Source organism: Oryctolagus cuniculus, chromosome 17 (assembly GCF_051225735.1).
Source record: "Oryctolagus cuniculus isolate XC-2025 breed Fujian yellow rabbit chromosome 17, ASM5122573v1, whole genome shotgun sequence".
In the NCBI taxonomy this organism is placed as follows: domain Eukaryota; kingdom Metazoa; phylum Chordata; class Mammalia; order Lagomorpha; family Leporidae; genus Oryctolagus; species Oryctolagus cuniculus.
The window spans coordinates 62,505,185-62,517,680 of NC_142883.1; the positions used below are offsets into that span (position 1 = coordinate 62,505,185).

The 12,496-nt window shown below is 48.4% G+C and overlaps 1 long non-coding RNA gene and 3 pseudogenes across 1 annotated transcript in view; 3 read left to right on the forward strand and 1 right to left on the reverse strand.

Annotated features, from left to right (window-relative positions):
• LOC108175821 (uncharacterized) overlaps nt 1–12,496 on the reverse strand; it is a 193,388-nt gene that overhangs the window by 84,575 nt on the left and 96,317 nt on the right. The gene's annotated exons all lie outside the window — the stretch shown is intronic.
• LOC149121279 (leucine-rich repeat-containing protein 37B-like) lies at nt 1,567–3,357 on the forward strand (annotated as a pseudogene).
• LOC149121280 (leucine-rich repeat-containing protein 37B-like) lies at nt 5,636–7,426 on the forward strand (annotated as a pseudogene).
• LOC149121281 (leucine-rich repeat-containing protein 37B-like) lies at nt 9,705–11,495 on the forward strand (annotated as a pseudogene).

Here is a 12,496-nt window from a genome sequence, read left to right on the forward strand (position 1 = left end):
AAGGGGAAGGAAGTAATGTTGGGAACCACACACGTGGTGTTCTGTGCTCTTGGGTGCTTTGCTTTCCAATGATAACTCATTTGCACACAGTCTATAAACTGGTTTTCTATGTGTTGGGCCTCAAGGGCCCTCTGTCTTATAGAACAGGTCTACACTGCTCACTGCGGTTGTTTGTTTTTGCACTTGTAGAAAAGAGTACAAGTGATGCTGTCTTATTGGGAGCCTGGGAGTTTCTGGTCCCACAACCAGAAATGGCTGCCTGGCTCCTCTGATGCAGTCGGAAGGCTCCTCCATTCCTGTAGACTGTCCAATTCTGAACCTGCTCTGAGTCTCACGCTTTTCTATCCACAGAACACTCGGGTACTTTTAAGTATCTTTCTGTAGATGAGGGTTATTACCACTGATGTCATGACTTCCAAAATGTGACCACTTTCTTCCTTAGACAGCTTGAATTCGGATCTCAGTCAGGGATCTGAGGCATTAGCACAGTGATAACTGTATACCCATCTACACAATGTTGCTCACCTTTCTGACCAGTTTCCTACCAATTTTATTATTCCCTTCGTCTCAAGAGGTGAGAAGGACAAGCATTGTTAATCTCCCTTTACAAGGGTGGGAAAGAACACATTGAGGTGAGGAGCAAGGCCCCTTGGCTTGACCACCTCTGCCCTCACTCCCCTTACATGCCTATCTTTTGCCATGGACACCTGTGATGGCAGCAAGAACACAGGGCCACAGGGAGGGAGGGGGGGAGGAAGCCTGTGCTCCCTCAGCATGAGGCAGGACTGTGGAATGATGTGGCTGAGAAGCAGGGGCAGAGCCACAGAAGGGGCAGCTGGGTGGGGCCATTTGTCCTCCAGCCTTATTCTAAGCCTGGAGTGGTTGGTCATTGGAAACCAATGAAATAATACTGATCATAGTTACTGCTTTTTTAACACTGTGAACTCTTCTGAACGCCCCCTCTCAAAAATACCTTTTTCTCCTTTGTTGTTGCCATTTCATAAGGTTTGAGTTTGGTTTTACTTTTCTCTCTAAAGTCTCAATGATGGCCGGCACGGCTCAGTAGGCTAATCCTCCACCTAGCGGCACTGGCCCACTTGGTTCTAGTCCCGGTCGGGGAGCTGGATTCTTTCCCAGTTGCCCCTCTTCCAGGCCAGCTGTCTGCTGTGGCCAGGGAAGGCAGTGGAGGATGGCCCAAGTGCTTAGGCCCTGCACCCCATGGGAGACCAAGAGAAGCACCTGGCTCCTGCCTTTGGATCAGCGCGGTGCGCAGGCCACAGCACGCCAGCCGTGGCGGCCACTGGAGGGTGAACCAACGGCAAAAGGAAGACCTTTCTCTCTGTTTCTCTCTCTCTCACTGTCCACTCTGCCCGTCAAAAAATTCTTTTTTAAATTTAAAGTCTCAATGGTACCCCAAATATTAGATTTGACTCCTAATTTAATTGATCAGAGTGTAGGGCTGTGGACTGACATAAAACTGTCCCATCAGTCTTCTGTGCCAAAAAGCAGTCTCTTCTTTTTTTGACAGTTGAAGAAGCATCTATAGGGAACCCAAAGGGGGCATTCATGAAGATATTGCAAGCCTGGAAGAACAACACCAGCAAGCAGCTGACTATTGAGCCAGAGAACTCAGTATCAAAGAGAAACAGCGTGGACTTCCCAGGCCGCATGAGTGAACAGCGGGACCTCAACGATGAAAGTGACATTATTAGTGCACTTATTATTGCCTTATTTCTCAGAGGAAAATCTACAAAATGTAGAATCAACATTATTACCATTCATTACACTGCTTTTTTCAAATGTGCAAGATAGAGAGAAGTCCCTGAGCTATGTGAAAACCCACATAAGGAGGCCCTCTCATCCTTACAGAAATAAGTTGAGAAAGCTCTATTTTCTGGAGAATTTGTTAGATGAAGTAATTCAAGAAAAAAATCGATGAGGTTAAAAAGGAAGAAAAAGCCACACTTATGCAGCCTATCCTGTTAGGTCCTCAATTTAACCCTCAAATCCTCCTAAAGAAATCAGAAACTGCCCCATCACAGAAGAACAGCCTGGCAACCATGCCAAGTGTGGGGTACAGGCTGCAGAGAGTGAAAAAAGTCACCAAGGGGCCAAAGGGCTTACGGGAAAGGCACCTCCAGATGAGGAAGAGCCTCGGGAGGAGACAGGGCACCTGGCCCTTTGCGGAGAGCATTGGGGGAAGAAGGCTTGGGAGAGCAGGCTCCAGGGAGCTGAAGGAGCTTCAAGTGGCTCAGAGGCCCAGGCAGGTGGCCGGAAACTCCTTGCACACGGAGCCCTTGCTCACAAAGGAACGTGAGGCTGCAGCCTCCTCTTTCCTGAAGAAACACATCCTGGGCAGGCCTTCTACCTCCCCTGCAAAATCTCTCTCTGAGATCAACAACAAAGGAAGACTTAACCTACACCATTTTTGTCTTAGAAGATGCCAATGCTAGAGCCAAAAATAAGGCGGCAGGGAAACCAATCTCGCATTCCAGACAGAATTACCGCTTTCATAAAACTCGCTCTCTCTCACCTGGTCCTCCGAACCCCCAAGGCCAAACTGAGTCAGAAGTTCAGAAGGAAAAATTCCCTCAACAGGCTGATGGCTGGGAAGAGGCCTCCGTTCCCTGCACTGCGGAGTCTCATAAACTCCCCATCCGGAGAGGCTTTCTCATCCCCCGGAGGCCTGCATTCTCAGGGGAGTCCTCCTCTGAGAGAATTGGCACTTTCAGAACCTTCTATAGAAGACACGGGAGGAAAACCATTCCAGAGGGCGTGTTTTCGAAGAAAATATTTTGACAGAAAACACCACTGTGCATGAAGAAACGCTCCCTGGCGACAAAATGCACATAGATCCTTCAGCTACAGATTCTGCTGGGACCGAGTTCAACGTAATGCCAACTGTGGACCAAACCAAGGAAACACAGTGGGAATACCCCAGCGAGGGCACTGAAGCCCCCACCATGCCCGCAGGCTTCACCTACCCCGTGATGCTGTCCCAGGGAGAACAGTTTGAAATTCAGCTGAATCAGCAGCTATGGTCCCTCATCCCCAACACGGACATGAAAAAGCTCATTTCTCACGTCATCCGCACTCTGAAAATGGACTGCTCTGAGGCCCAGGCACAACTGCCCTGTGCCAAGCTCATCTCCAAAACAGGCATCCTGATGAAGCTCCTCAGTGAGCAGCAGGAAGAAAAGATAGCCAAGAAAGAATGGGACACAGAGCAGTGGAGGACTGAGACCTATATCAATGAGAGTACAGAAGCCCCGAGTGGACAGAAAGAGCAGGAGTCGAGTAAGGTGAGGACAGGAGACCTGCACTTTCCCATCACTTAGGAGACCCCACATGGGAAGACCAGGGGCTCCCAGTTAAGATCCCTTGGCTCTCTGAGCCCTGGTCTTCCCACTCCTTGAATGTCCCACCTGAATCGCCTGACTCGCTCACACCCATGGCAGACCCTGGCGGCTTTGATTACCTGGGGTCTTCTGCTCCCTTCCAGGTGCTGGCACACCACACCCACTTCCATGCCTACTCCTTCTCTGGGCACCTCTCCCTCCTTCCTCTAGTCTCATATTCAAGAGCAACAATTGGCCACCAGGCACCTACCCAGATGTCCTGGCCGCACACCTCAAGAACGCCTTTGCTGGCACCTTGGCTCACCTGTTTGACCCACCCAAGGAACCCCTTTACAGGTAACTTAGTTCTTTGTTTCTATTCATAGGATCTTACCTAGCCATATGGCCTGCTGCCTCTGCCAATTTAAACATACTATCAAGAGTGTCTGCATGACCATCAAGCCTGGCAAATACGACACATTGGCGTGAGTCGGAACTACCTGATGATCTTTTTTTTTAATTTTTATTTGTTTTAAATTTCTTACTTTAAAATTTTAGGGACAAGTTTAAAGTAACAATGTGATTAACTGCTATATTTTTATTCATCCATTCAGATTTCAACTCCCTAAATTGCTAAACTGCTCCCTTGCTAAAAGTCAGGTTCCCAATTACCACTATGTAATTTAATAATGTAACTTACATATGCACAAAGGATCATGAAAAAGAGATGGAAGGGGAAGGAAGTAATGTTGGGAACCACACACGTGGTGTTCTGTGCTCTTGGGTGCTTTGCTTTCCAATGATAACTCATTTGCACACAGTCTATAAACTGGTTTTCTATGTGTTGGGCCTCAAGGGCCCTCTGTCTTATAGAACAGGTCTACACTGCTCACTGCGGTTGTTTGTTTTTGCACTTGTAGAAAAGAGTACAAGTGATGCTGTTTTATTGGGAGCCTGGGAGTTTCTGGTCCCACAACCAGAAATGGCTGCCTGGCTCCTCTGATGCAGTCGGAAGGCTCCTCCATTCCTGTAGACTGTCCAATTCTGAACCTGCTCTGAGTCTCATGCTTTTCTATCCACAGAACACTCGGGTACTTTTAAGTATCTTTCTGTAGATGAGGGTTATTACCACTGATGTCATGACTTCCAAAATGTGACCACTTTCTTCCTTAGACAGCTTGAATTCGGATCTCAGTCAGGGATCTGAGGCATTAGCACAGTGATAACTGTATACCCATCTACACAATGTTGCTCACCTTTCTGACCAGTTTCCTACCAATTTTATTATTCCCTTCGTCTCAAGAGGTGAGAAGGACAAGCATTGTTAATCTCCCTTTACAAGGGTGGGAAAGAACACATTGAGGTGAGGAGCAAGGCCCCTTGGCTTGACCACCTCTGCCCTCACTCCCCTTACATGCCTATCTTTTGCCATGGACACCTGTGATGGCAGCAAGAACACAGGGCCACAGGGAGGGAGGGGGGGAGGAAGCCTGTGCTCCCTCAGCATGAGGCAGGACTGTGGAATGATGTGGCTGAGAAGCAGGGGCAGAGCCACAGAAGGGGCAGCTGGGTGGGGCCATTTGTCCTCCAGCCTTATTCTAAGCCTGGAGTGGTTGGTCATTGGAAACCAATGAAATAATACTGATCATAGTTACTGCTTTTTTAACACTGTGAACTCTTCTGAACGCCCCCTCTCAAAAATACCTTTTTCTCCTTTGTTGTTGCCATTTCATAAGGTTTGAGTTTGGTTTTACTTTTCTCTCTAAAGTCTCAATGATGGCTGGCACGGCTCAGTAGGCTAATCCTCCACCTAGCGGCACTGGCCCACTTGGTTCTAGTCCCGGTCGGGGAGCTGGATTCTTTCCCGGTTGCCCCTCTTCCAGGCCAGCTGTCTGCTGTGGCCAGGGAAGGCAGTGGAGGATGGCCCAAGTGCTTAGGCCCTGCACCCCATGGGAGACCAAGAGAAGCACCTGGCTCCTGCCTTTGGATCAGCGCGGTGCGCAGGCCTCAGCACGCCAGCCGTGGCGGCCACTGGAGGGTGAACCAACGGCAAAAGGAAGACCTTTCTCTCTGTTTCTCTCTCTCTCACTGTCCACTCTGCCCGTCAAAAAATTCTTTTTTAAATTTAAAGTCTCAATGGTACCCCAAATATTAGATTTGACTCCTAATTTAATTGATCAGAGTGTAGGGCTGTGGACTGACATAAAACTGTCCCATCAGTCTTCTGTGCCAAAAAGCAGTCTCTTCTTTTTTTGACAGTTGAAGAAGCATCTATAGGGAACCCAAAGGGGGCATTCATGAAGATATTGCAAGCCTGGAAGAACAACACCAGCAAGCAGCTGACTATTGAGCCAGAGAACTCAGTATCAAAGAGAAACAGCGTGGACTTCCCAGGCCGCATGAGTGAACAGCGGGACCTCAACGATGAAAGTGACATTATTAGTGCACTTATTATTGCCTTATTTCTCAGAGGAAAATCTACAAAATGTAGAATCAACATTATTACCATTCATTACACTGCTTTTTTCAAATGTGCAAGATAGAGAGAAGTCCCTGAGCTATGTGAAAACCCACATAAGGAGGCCCTCTCATCCTTACAGAAATAAGTTGAGAAAGCTCTATTTTCTGGAGAATTTGTTAGATGAAGTAATTCAAGAAAAAAATCGATGAGGTTAAAAAGGAAGAAAAAGCCACACTTATGCAGCCTATCCTGTTAGGTCCTCAATTTAACCCTCAAATCCTCCTAAAGAAATCAGAAACTGCCCCATCACAGAAGAACAGCCTGGCAACCATGCCAAGTGTGGGGTACAGGCTGCAGAGAGTGAAAAAAGTCACCAAGGGGCCAAAGGGCTTACGGGAAAGGCACCTCCAGATGAGGAAGAGCCTCGGGAGGAGACAGGGCACCTGGCCCTTTGCGGAGAGCATTGGGGGAAGAAGGCTTGGGAGAGCAGGCTCCAGGGAGCTGAAGGAGCTTCAAGTGGCTCAGAGGCCCAGGCAGGTGGCCGGAAACTCCTTGCACACGGAGCCCTTGCTCACAAAGGAACGTGAGGCTGCAGCCTCCTCTTTCCTGAAGAAACACATCCTGGGCAGGCCTTCTACCTCCCCTGCAAAATCTCTCTCTGAGATCAACAACAAAGGAAGACTTAACCTACACCATTTTTGTCTTAGAAGATGCCAAATGCTAGAGCCAAAAATAAGGCGGCAGGGAAACCAATCTCGCATTCCAGACAGAATTACCGCTTTCATAAAACTCGCTCTCTCTCACCTGGTCCTCCGAACCCCAAGGCCAAACTGAGTCAGAAGTTCAGAAGGAAAAATTCCCTCAACAGGCTGATGGCTGGGAAGAGGCCTCCGTTCCCTGCACTGCGGAGTCTCATAAACTCCCCATCCGGAGAGGCTTTCTCATCCCCCGGAGGCCTGCATTCTCAGGGGAGTCCTCCTCTGAGAGAATTGGCACTTTCAGAACCTTCTATAGAAGACACGGGAGGAAAACCATTCCAGAGGGCGTGTTTTCGAAGAAAATATTTTGACAGAAAACACCACTGTGCATGAAGAAACGCTCCCTGGCGACAAAATGCACATAGATCCTTCAGCTACAGATTCTGCTGGGACCGAGTTCAACGTAATGCCAACTGTGGACCAAACCAAGGAAACACAGTGGGAATACCCCAGCGAGGGCACTGAAGCCCCCACCATGCCCGCAGGCTTCACCTACCCCGTGATGCTGTCCCAGGGAGAACAGTTTGAAATTCAGCTGAATCAGCAGCTATGGTCCCTCATCCCCAACACGGACATGAAAAAGCTCATTTCTCACGTCATCCGCACTCTGAAAATGGACTGCTCTGAGGCCCAGGCACAACTGCCCTGTGCCAAGCTCATCTCCAAAACAGGCATCCTGATGAAGCTCCTCAGTGAGCAGCAGGAAGAAAAGATAGCCAAGAAAGAATGGGACACAGAGCAGTGGAGGACTGAGACCTATATCAATGAGAGTACAGAAGCCCCGAGTGGACAGAAAGAGCAGGAGTCGAGTAAGGTGAGGACAGGAGACCTGCACTTTCCCATCACTTAGGAGACCCCACATGGGAAGACCAGGGGCTCCCAGTTAAGATCCCTTGGCTCTCTGAGCCCTGGTCTTCCCACTCCTTGAATGTCCCACCTGAATCGCCTGACTCGCTCACACCCATGGCAGACCCTGGCGGCTTTGATTACCTGGGGTCTTCTGCTCCCTTCCAGGTGCTGGCACACCACACCCACTTCCATGCCTACTCCTTCTCTGGGCACCTCTCCCTCCTTCCTCTAGTCTCATATTCAAGAGCAACAATTGGCCACCAGGCACCTACCCAGATGTCCTGGCCGCACACCTCAAGAACGCCTTTGCTGGCACCTTGGCTCACCTGTTTGACCCACCCAAGGAACCCCTTTACAGGTAACTTAGTTCTTTGTTTCTATTCATAGGATCTTACCTAGCCATATGGCCTGCTGCCTCTGCCAATTTAAACATACTATCAAGAGTGTCTGCATGACCATCAAGCCTGGCAAATACGACACATTGGCGTGAGTCGGAACTACCTGATGATCTTTTTTTTTAATTTTTATTTGTTTTAAATTTCTTACTTTAAAATTTTAGGGACAAGTTTAAAGTAACAATGTGATTAACTGCTATATTTTTATTCATCCATTCAGATTTCAACTCCCTAAATTGCTAAACTGCTCCCTTGCTAAAAGTCAGGTTCCCAATTACCACTATGTAATTTAATAATGTAACTTACATATGCACAAAGGATCATGAAAAAGAGATGGAAGGGGAAGGAAGTAATGTTGGGAACCACACACGTGGTGTTCTGTGCTCTTGGGTGCTTTGCTTTCCAATGATAACTCATTTGCACACAGTCTATAAACTGGTTTTCTATGTGTTGGGCCTCAAGGGCCCTCTGTCTTATAGAACAGGTCTACACTGCTCACTGCGGTTGTTTGTTTTTGCACTTGTAGAAAAGAGTACAAGTGATGCTGTTTTATTGGGAGCCTGGGAGTTTCTGGTCCCACAACCAGAAATGGCTGCCTGGCTCCTCTGATGCAGTCGGAAGGCTCCTCCATTCCTGTAGACTGTCCAATTCTGAACCTGCTCTGAGTCTCATGCTTTTCTATCCACAGAACACTCGGGTACTTTTAAGTATCTTTCTGTAGATGAGGGTTATTACCACTGATGTCATGACTTCCAAAATGTGACCACTTTCTTCCTTAGACAGCTTGAATTCGGATCTCAGTCAGGGATCTGAGGCATTAGCACAGTGATAACTGTATACCCATCTACACAATGTTGCTCACCTTTCTGACCAGTTTCCTACCAATTTTATTATTCCCTTCGTCTCAAGAGGTGAGAAGGACAAGCATTGTTAATCTCCCTTTACAAGGGTGGGAAAGAACACATTGAGGTGAGGAGCAAGGCCCCTTGGCTTGACCACCTCTGCCCTCACTCCCCTTACATGCCTATCTTTTGCCATGGACACCTGTGATGGCAGCAAGAACACAGGGCCACAGGGAGGGAGGGGGGGAGGAAGCCTGTGCTCCCTCAGCATGAGGCAGGACTGTGGAATGATGTGGCTGAGAAGCAGGGGCAGAGCCACAGAAGGGGCAGCTGGGTGGGGCCATTTGTCCTCCAGCCTTATTCTAAGCCTGGAGTGGTTGGTCATTGGAAACCAATGAAATAATACTGATCATAGTTACTGCTTTTTTAACACTGTGAACTCTTCTGAACGCCCCCTCTCAAAAATACCTTTTTCTCCTTTGTTGTTGCCATTTCATAAGGTTTGAGTTTGGTTTTACTTTTCTCTCTAAAGTCTCAATGATGGCCGGCACGGCTCAGTAGGCTAATCCTCCACCTAGCGGCACTGGCCCACTTGGTTCTAGTCCCGGTCGGGGAGCTGGATTCTTTCCCGGTTGCCCCTCTTCCAGGCCAGCTGTCTGCTGTGGCCAGGGAAGGCAGTGGAGGATGGCCCAAGTGCTTAGGCCCTGCACCCCATGGGAGACCAAGAGAAGCACCTGGCTCCTGCCTTTGGATCAGCGCGGTGCGCAGGCCTCAGCACGCCAGCCGTGGCGGCCACTGGAGGGTGAACCAACGGCAAAAGGAAGACCTTTCTCTCTGTTTCTCTCTCTCTCACTGTCCACTCTGCCCGTCAAAAAATTCTTTTTTAAATTTAAAGTCTCAATGGTACCCCAAATATTAGATTTGACTCCTAATTTAATTGATCAGAGTGTAGGGCTGTGGACTGACATAAAACTGTCCCATCAGTCTTCTGTGCCAAAAAGCAGTCTCTTCTTTTTTTGACAGTTGAAGAAGCATCTATAGGGAACCCAAAGGGGGCATTCATGAAGATATTGCAAGCCTGGAAGAACAACACCAGCAAGCAGCTGACTATTGAGCCAGAGAACTCAGTATCAAAGAGAAACAGCGTGGACTTCCCAGGCCGCATGAGTGAACAGCGGGACCTCAACGATGAAAGTGACATTATTAGTGCACTTATTATTGCCTTATTTCTCAGAGGAAAATCTACAAAATGTAGAATCAACATTATTACCATTCATTACACTGCTTTTTTCAAATGTGCAAGATAGAGAGAAGTCCCTGAGCTATGTGAAAACCCACATAAGGAGGCCCTCTCATCCTTACAGAAATAAGTTGAGAAAGCTCTATTTTCTGGAGAATTTGTTAGATGAAGTAATTCAAGAAAAAAATCGATGAGGTTAAAAAGGAAGAAAAAGCCACACTTATGCAGCCTATCCTGTTAGGTCCTCAATTTAACCCTCAAATCCTCCTAAAGAAATCAGAAACTGCCCCATCACAGAAGAACAGCCTGGCAACCATGCCAAGTGTGGGGTACAGGCTGCAGAGAGTGAAAAAAGTCACCAAGGGGCCAAAGGGCTTACGGGAAAGGCACCTCCAGATGAGGAAGAGCCTCGGGAGGAGACAGGGCACCTGGCCCTTTGCGGAGAGCATTGGGGGAAGAAGGCTTGGGAGAGCAGGCTCCAGGGAGCTGAAGGAGCTTCAAGTGGCTCAGAGGCCCAGGCAGGTGGCCGGAAACTCCTTGCACACGGAGCCCTTGCTCACAAAGGAACGTGAGGCTGCAGCCTCCTCTTTCCTGAAGAAACACATCCTGGGCAGGCCTTCTACCTCCCCTGCAAAATCTCTCTCTGAGATCAACAACAAAGGAAGACTTAACCTACACCATTTTTGTCTTAGAAGATGCCAATGCTAGAGCCAAAAATAAGGCGGCAGGGAAACCAATCTCGCATTCCAGACAGAATTACCGCTTTCATAAAACTCGCTCTCTCTCACCTGGTCCTCCGAACCCCCAAGGCCAAACTGAGTCAGAAGTTCAGAAGGAAAAATTCCCTCAACAGGCTGATGGCTGGGAAGAGGCCTCCGTTCCCTGCACTGCGGAGTCTCATAAACTCCCCATCCGGAGAGGCTTTCTCATCCCCCGGAGGCCTGCATTCTCAGGGGAGTCCTCCTCTGAGAGAATTGGCACTTTCAGAACCTTCTATAGAAGACACGGGAGGAAAACCATTCCAGAGGGCGTGTTTTCGAAGAAAATATTTTGACAGAAAACACCACTGTGCATGAAGAAACGCTCCCTGGCGACAAAATGCACATAGATCCTTCAGCTACAGATTCTGCTGGGACCGAGTTCAACGTAATGCCAACTGTGGACCAAACCAAGGAAACACAGTGGGAATACCCCAGCGAGGGCACTGAAGCCCCCACCATGCCCGCAGGCTTCACCTACCCCGTGATGCTGTCCCAGGGAGAACAGTTTGAAATTCAGCTGAATCAGCAGCTATGGTCCCTCATCCCCAACACGGACATGAAAAAGCTCATTTCTCACGTCATCCGCACTCTGAAAATGGACTGCTCTGAGGCCCAGGCACAACTGCCCTGTGCCAAGCTCATCTCCAAAACAGGCATCCTGATGAAGCTCCTCAGTGAGCAGCAGGAAGAAAAGATAGCCAAGAAAGAATGGGACACAGAGCAGTGGAGGACTGAGACCTATATCAATGAGAGTACAGAAGCCCCGAGTGGACAGAAAGAGCAGGAGTCGAGTAAGGTGAGGACAGGAGACCTGCACTTTCCCATCACTTAGGAGACCCCACATGGGAAGACCAGGGGCTCCCAGTTAAGATCCCTTGGCTCTCTGAGCCCTGGTCTTCCCACTCCTTGAATGTCCCACCTGAATCGCCTGACTCGCTCACACCCATGGCAGACCCTGGCGGCTTTGATTACCTGGGGTCTTCTGCTCCCTTCCAGGTGCTGGCACACCACACCCACTTCCATGCCTACTCCTTCTCTGGGCACCTCTCCCTCCTTCCTCTAGTCTCATATTCAAGAGCAACAATTGGCCACCAGGCACCTACCCAGATGTCCTGGCCGCACACCTCAAGAACGCCTTTGCTGGCACCTTGGCTCACCTGTTTGACCCACCCAAGGAACCCCTTTACAGGTAACTTAGTTCTTTGTTTCTATTCATAGGATCTTACCTAGCCATATGGCCTGCTGCCTCTGCCAATTTAAACATACTATCAAGAGTGTCTGCATGACCATCAAGCCTGGCAAATACGACACATTGGCGTGAGTCGGAACTACCTGATGATCTTTTTTTTTAATTTTTATTTGTTTTAAATTTCTTACTTTAAAATTTTAGGGACAAGTTTAAAGTAACAATGTGATTAACTGCTATATTTTTATTCATCCATTCAGATTTCAACTCCCTAAATTGCTAAACTGCTCCCTTGCTAAAAGTCAGGTTCCCAATTACCACTATGTAATTTAATAATGTAACTTACATATGCACAAAGGATCATGAAAAAGAGATGGAAGGGGAAGGAAGTAATGTTGGGAACCACACACGTGGTGTTCTGTGCTCTTGGGTGCTTTGCTTTCCAATGATAACTCATTTGCACACAGTCTATAAACTGGTTTTCTATGTGTTGGGCCTCAAGGGCCCTCTGTCTTATAGAACAGGTCTACACTGCTCACTGCGGTTGTTTGTTTTTGCACTTGTAGAAAAGAGTACAAGTGATGCTGTTTTATTGGGAGCCTGGGAGTTTCTGGTCCCACAACCAGAAATGGCTGCCTGGCTCCTCTGATGCAGTCGGAAGGCTCC